The sequence below is a fragment of the Amblyomma americanum genome, chromosome 8 (assembly GCF_052857255.1).
Source record: "Amblyomma americanum isolate KBUSLIRL-KWMA chromosome 8, ASM5285725v1, whole genome shotgun sequence".
In the NCBI taxonomy this organism is placed as follows: domain Eukaryota; kingdom Metazoa; phylum Arthropoda; class Arachnida; order Ixodida; family Ixodidae; genus Amblyomma; species Amblyomma americanum.
In genome coordinates this window covers 70204347-70211460 of record NC_135504.1, presented here as the reverse complement: position 1 = coordinate 70211460, position 7114 = coordinate 70204347, and the positions used below count along the sequence as shown (strand labels likewise).

Below are 7114 nucleotides of genomic sequence, written 5' to 3'. Positions count from 1 at the left end.
TTGTGCCCACGCTGCTATGTTGTTGCCAGACCGTACAGGCAGATGCTGGCCAAAACAGTAAGACTGCCACTCATATCTTTCAGTTTTTGAAAGCGTTACAACATGTACTTAGGCAGTAAGCTGAATTGACGTTTACTAGTTAGTTTTTTTTAAAGTATACCTGCAACCGCCGCAGTTTTCTCAGCTTTACACTACAATCTGCAGCACCATCGACACAACATCAATACCATGCAGTTTCTTTCTTTCCTGCATGCCGTCCGTGGATGAGTTAATTTGCCATTGCTAGTTAGCTCATCTACGTGCATCTGTGCAATCATGCCAGCTGTATGCAGAAGAACGAGAGTTTTGCGGCTCATGACAAGAGCAGTTGTCATACTGAGGAGACAGGAGAGGCGTCAGCGGAAGAAACCACGGTGGTGGGTTCGGCCCGTGTTTATGGCGCGAAAGCAAGAAGGCCTCTACCACACAGCTGTAAGTACCTCCGTTCCTTTCAGCGTTACTCCTTCGTGTAAATAAATTAGAAATTCAGGTGAACAATTGTACATTAGTGTTTTCGTGACTGTGGGATTAGATTAGTTGAGCCGCCCAGACGGACCTCGTAGTGATCGGCATTTTCCTCGGGAAAGTGCCTAGTGATCATATATGCACGACTATAACGCAGTTTTTTTCCTTCATCTATTTCAGGACGCACTTAGCGTTTTATTCGGAAGGAGTGTGCGAATATCACGCAACTGTTCTTTTTTTCCCCTTTAAGTTTAAGCGAGCTTCACCATCACACTTGCCAGCTGCTAGAAGAAGCGAACTTCTCAAAAAGTTGGGTGTTCAGCAGAGTAGGGAAAGTAAATAGAACGAACGGGCACTGCATTCAGGGCCATATCTGTGCTACCTAGATCCAGCGATGAAATATTTAAGATTCCACAGCAGAAGCGCAGCGCTCACCTCAACAAGATCCAGCTATGATAAGCACTTAGTACTTCAGTTATCACAAAAAGTATGTAAAAATAAATAAATCAAGCACAGAAATCACCTACAACATTTGGCCTGCAATAACACATTACAGAGAATTGCAGTCATGATGTGCATTGTTTTCTTGACCTGACTGCATTATCTTTTCCTCAACAGATGCGCCGAATGCGTGAAGGAGATCATGACCTCCTTTTCAAGTTTTACCGGATGACCCCGAAGCTTTTTGATGAACTGTTGAGCTTCGTGGCCGCAGACCTCTCACGTCAGCATGTCGTGAGGGAGCCCTTGGAGCCAGGGGAGAGACTGGCAATAGCCTTGAGGTTTGTAGAACTTGATTTTTGTCTGTGAACACGTCAATAAGCAACAATGTTCTACTATGCAGAAAGTTCAGTTGTTACATTTAGTAGTGTACTGGCAACAACGTGGAGAGTATGAATAACCTTTTTCTATTCTTTTTAATAATCATCTCAAAACATTTTTAAAAATTGGAAATAGGAAGCTGAGACCGGCAGAGATTTGCTGGGATCAGAGCCAAGTTAAAAGGAGAGGAACTAAACAGGGTCAATTACATATAAAGCAGTTTCTTTTGTACAGTATGACTGAACTTTGTAGTGATTACATGAACATATATCAAGTGGCATCTTTGAATATGTGCCGCCGAGTGTATAAAAGTAGTGCAATCAATTTGCATATATACTCTCGTTGCATTGCCCCATGGTTTGTTATTGAGAAGCACAAGGGCATCGCTGGAGTGCAAGTGCAGTCGCTAGTAGGCAGTGTGTGCACATACTTCTTTGTGGTAAAAGTTATAGCTACACGAAACAGGTTCAAGAAGGCAGATGATCTTTTGACTGCTGGTGCTGTGTTTGTTTTCTTAAAGTATTGTTCTTTTATAGCAATTTAAGTGACCTATGTAGCGTACCAGTCACATTGGATGTTAATTTTGGGCAGATTTATTGAATAGGTTTACATGATCAGATGGTGGTCGAAATGCTTTAGTGCATCAGTGTGTTGCACCTGTAACTTTGCAGTACGATAACCTTGCAGTTTCATATTGTGAAAATTCTTTGCTTGCTACGTCTGCGCTAAACCTGCTCGTGAAACTACGGCACTAACACAATACTCAGACACAAAAATCTCGGTTGCAAGTTGAAGTTTCTTCATGAATTGAATCTGTTTTTCTGTCTTGTAGCTATCTGGCTTCAGGGCAGGACATATCCAATGTGGCCCTTGTCTACCGCGTAGGCATAGAAACTGCGAGGCGGTGCATACATGCAGCATGTCGGGCCATTTGGGAACAACTAAAAGATCACTTCATGCAGGTGAGCGGAAGCTTGGCTGCAAAATTTGTCACCCATTGCATTTAATTTAAAGTGCTTTATGACAAGGCAAATGCCTCATGATGTTATTTATGTGCATCACTCTGCTATGAAAATTAGCATTGGTTGTCTGTCAGAGATGTGTACCTCTGTGTAGCGGCTCTGTTGCAAGCTTCATCGCATAGGCTTTGCAACAGCGGCTGATACTCATATGCTCGTTAATAGTTCTCAGTCTATTTTTTACTAGCTTACAGCCAGCAAGTACAAAATTGTATCTTTGCCCTGGTTTAGCATTACATTGCTAACATTTTATTGTTGGCTTTATTGCTTTTATGCAGATTAAGTATACAACAGTTTTAACTCTTGCCATTACAACATTTTGGCAGTTTATGAACAAGGAACAGGCAGATGTAATGTGCCCCAACAAGGGAATGAAAAGAAATTGCATTCCACATATCATTGGGTATTGGCTTTCTGTTATGACACTTGTCTTGCAAGTTTGTTACTGTCCCCTTAAAGCAGAGCTTTTTGCCTTCTTCCAGACACAGACAGAGGCGGAGTGGCGCCAAATTGCTGATGATTTTACCGACCGATGGCAGTTCCCGAACTTCTTGGGAGCAGTTGATGGCAAACATGTGGCGATTGTCTGCCCTCCGAATTCTGGGAGCAGATACTACAATTACAAGGTAATCCACTCTTGGAATAGATTAATGCCATGATAATTGTTCGCAAATTGTTCGCACAGGAGCACAGTAAGCCTATTTCTGTCATCACTCCACAAACAAAATATTGCTCCTTGTGTTTATCAAGGTAGCTTGCACTCCGCTGCGAGCTGCGTTGCACTTCAAAGCTTAAGTTGCTTTGACAGTGCATTTCGCATGATTGCCCTATAGAGGCAAAATACAAGTCATTGTGCATGCTTCCTTGCAGACGTTCAGTATACACAGGTAAAATATGTCACTGCGCGTGCTTTCTTGCCTACATTGAGTATATAACTTATCATATGCAGCTTTGGAAGCAAGTACTGTTCAAGATTTCCTAGCCTGCCAGCCCGTACACAATGTAAATTTAAATGACCGTATAGACTGTCGCAATGATAAATGCGCACTGTATGAAAGCTGCTTGATATGGGACGCCAATGCTGCAGACGAGGCTCGTTTGTAATTCTGATCAAATACGGAAAGTTTGTGATCCAAACATGGTATTGAAAAAGTAAGACTGTCGTGTGCCATCTCTTCATCAAATTCCAGCGCGAATAAGGGAGCGGTTTAACCAAGAGAAGCGTAATATGGTGCACATTTAGCATTGCTACAGTGTATGTAACGTACCAGCAGCAAATAAAATTGGAACAGGGTTGGGTAACTGTGAAGTGAACACAACGCAAAGACATTAACTGCTGGGGAAGATTCTTGCCAAGTTGCAATAACTCGTGGTGTGACAGCTGTCACCTTATGGAACTGATAATTGAGCAAGTAATAACACTTCCTGGTTTTGCTGTTACAGTTTCACATGTCATGTTCGTATTTCATTTGTTGATCATAACACTTGGCGCTTGTTGGCATTGTCTCTGTATGAGCAGTTTCTAGATTCAAAGAACATCTCACTTGCAGCTGTAAAAGGCACAGGGCCTTGCTGCAGTGTACCGACCACTGTCTCCCACTAGATTTCTGGGAACAGAAGCTTCTTCTATTGCTCTAAGGTTTAAGTGTGTAAATGAAGCTGCCATGTTGTATAGCATGGAGTCGCACATTAGCCGTTGCAGCAGAGCTTTTTGAAATTTATGTAGTGTTATGTGCCACACTGTTAATTCAGTGCGTGCTATATTTTTCATTTCAGGGCACATACTCAGTAGTGCTGATGGCTGTTGGGGACAGCCACTGCAAATATGTTTTAATAAATGTAGGCAGTGAAGGTCGGTTCAGTGATGGTGGAACATTCAAAAATTGTGACTTTGGCTGTGACCTCAGCAGCGGAAGCCTCGAGATTCCCAAACTTGGGAGGCTTCCTAGGTCAGCAGCTATAGCGCCATATGCTTTTGTGGGCGATGAAGCCTTCCAGCTGAGAACCGACTTCATGCGTCCGTACCCATCGAAGCATCTCGATGACAAGAAGAGGGTCTTCAACTACAGACTGAGCAGAGCAAGGTATAAATTGATTTTATATTATGTGTTACTTAAAGAAGGTGGTAGAAAAATCCCTATTTTGTAACTTTGATAGCTTTACCTAGAGTTTGAATTTAAGCTTTTTTAGTAGCATTCATATTCACTGGACCAAAGCATTGGTACAAAACAAAATAGGAAACTCAAAGACATAAATAATAAACATGTTGCTATCAAATCATAACATTTCTGTTGCTATGTCTGCATGTCCCTACCAGCATGTATTTCAGCATGTATTTGTTGAACATGTTATAAGTCTGTTTTGAGATCCTTATTGTCTGAAATGTTTTTTGCATTCCTTTTTCAGGCGGTGTGCTGAAAATGCCTTCGGCATTACTGCAGCTAGGTGGCGAGTACTGTTGCGAGCTATCCCCCTACGCCCTGAGAATGTTGACTATATTTGTCAAGGCCGCCTGTGTCTTGCACAATTTCCTGACAGTCAGGAATCCTCTTGCGCAGACTTACGCTGACAGAGCGGACGTGTTTGGGAATGTTGTGGCAGGACATTGGCGGCAAGGTACCCAAAGGGCGTTGGGGGACAGTTCAGAGCCTCGGTATTTCCCACTTGCTCCCACCCATTGCAGAAACCACCATGCTGATGCTGCTGCAGCCAGAGACTTGTTTTCTACTTACTTCAGCAGCGCAGCTGGCAAAGTCCCCTGGCAGTGGCAACAACCAGGAATTTCTAGGGAGGCAGCCCTGAGACGAGAGGCATGCAAGTAGCACCATCCATGCTACTAAAGGTAGGGTGCTTTTGCATAAATGAAAAAATGTGCACAGACTTTTTACTGCGTTTGTACCAGCCGAGCTGCTTCAACCTGTGCAGCTGACTTTGATATTCCGGAACTACTTTATGCTAGTACGCTCGAGCCTACTAAACAGTATATCGGCTATAAGAGTGAACAGCCCTGGAACTGTGTTCTATACAAAAATACCCATTTACTACAAAGGTTGCATGCCTTGCTAATGGTTATAACAATTTACTACTGTGAGCCAGGATAAAAAGAAGTGCTAGATTCTGACAACCACGAGTATCCACGGCAGACCGCACGTTGGCACGTTTCACTTCGTGTGGGGCCCCTCCACCCTTCGAATTAAGTTGCCGCACCTAATGATACAAAGTGAAAACGAGCCCTCATATTCCTCACCCTTTCCACTTGAACACAGAGGAACAAGATACTTTTGAAAAAGATGTCTGTCTGCTTTATATACAGCAAGCAATGCTGCCAGCATGTGGCTTTTCCTGCAAGTAGGGAACTTCCTGCGAGATTGAAATGTTTGAATCTTCATTTTTCTCTTTTTTTAAAACCCATTTATAACAATTATTGGTTATAGCAGTGACATTAGGTTGGAACTGTAATATTTTGTGGGCTCTACTGTACTAAAGTGGCCTGAAATGAAGCAAGACGAAGACATCAACATTGCGCCAAATTTTGTGAGGAGGGCAGAAAAGCTCAAAACTGCTCAAGTTTGATTGTATGCGTGGTTAAAGAGGAGAAACAAATGCTCCATACAAAACAGATGGGGAAGGTGACTACTAACCAACATGGTTCCTCTTGTGGAAACCTTTGTGCATATGCAGAGTCTGTTAAGGAAAAGGAGGAAATTAGTATATGCAAAAAGGCATGGGTTAGGTGACCAATTACGGACAGCAGTGATCTTTACTGCCTTGAATGTCTGTGTGCATCTTTATCACATTGCTCACACGGGCAGCCGCTCTGTGCCAACATGGAGTTCCTGTAAGATAGTGTGGGGATCGTCGAACAGGTTCACGCCTCTTCATTCATAATGTTCTCGACTCAGGATGATCACTGTTTTTTTGTGCTACGTGCAGTAAAGATAACTGACCTTTCCCAGGGGTGAAGAAGTTACCTATAGTTTTGAGTGTCATATTGTGTGTGTCAGGCACATAGCCATGGAAATGATAAAAAAAATTACTCATGTTGGGGAAAAAAAAGTGCTATGTACACAGCTTTATTTAGCGGTGTATTCTTGGAATGCTTGGAGCAGCTTTATCTGCAGCCCAGGTCGAACATCCACCTGTACTGTTTCCATCATTTTGCCTAAAGCTAATCCAAAATGTTCGCAATAGCTAAGCTTTTCACTTGTATTAAGGGCGTCGGTAAGCTTGCCCATGTGAGTTGCTATTACCTCATCGACCCGGTCGGCCTTTCTTTTATGCCGTTTGCCCTGCGCAAGCGCTGTTCGTGGCAGTGAAGCCTCGGCTGCCGGCAAGTCTTCATGTGCAGCAGATGTATAAGCCACTGATTCCTGTGAGCATGGCTCGTCGAGCACCCATTCTTCGAACTGTGAGAGTTCGTTGTTGTCAGTAGTTTGAGTGCTGAGCTCAAGCACTTCACAGTGTTCAGACACTCCGTTGGCCTGGAACACCCCGCTTGGCTCCAACACTGTGTTGGTCCGAGACGCGCCGCTGGTCTCAGACATTGCACTGTCCTGGAGCACTGTGACCAGACGAGATGCACCGCTGGACACCAGCACTCAACTTGAGGCTGGCTGGCTGGTTTTTGGGGACTTATAGTTGCCTGAAGTTCTGCATGTATTAGAACAGAAACCATGTACCATAATGAGCACACCCCTCAAATTTTTTTCCGCTCATTTTAAAAAAGAAGTCAACGTTCCGAGTGCAAATACAGTACATAGCACATAAAG

General features: G+C 43.4%; 1 long non-coding RNA gene across 1 annotated transcript; it reads left to right on the top strand.

Annotated features, from left to right (window-relative positions):
- Positions 1–258: 258 nt before the first annotated feature.
- On the top strand, positions 259–2288 carry LOC144100432 (uncharacterized). The gene is made up of 3 exons (XR_013307651.1): positions 259–471; positions 1123–1286; positions 2159–2288. It is a non-coding gene; the product is annotated as an uncharacterized LOC144100432 (long non-coding RNA).
- Positions 2289–7114: the final 4826 nt, after the last annotated feature.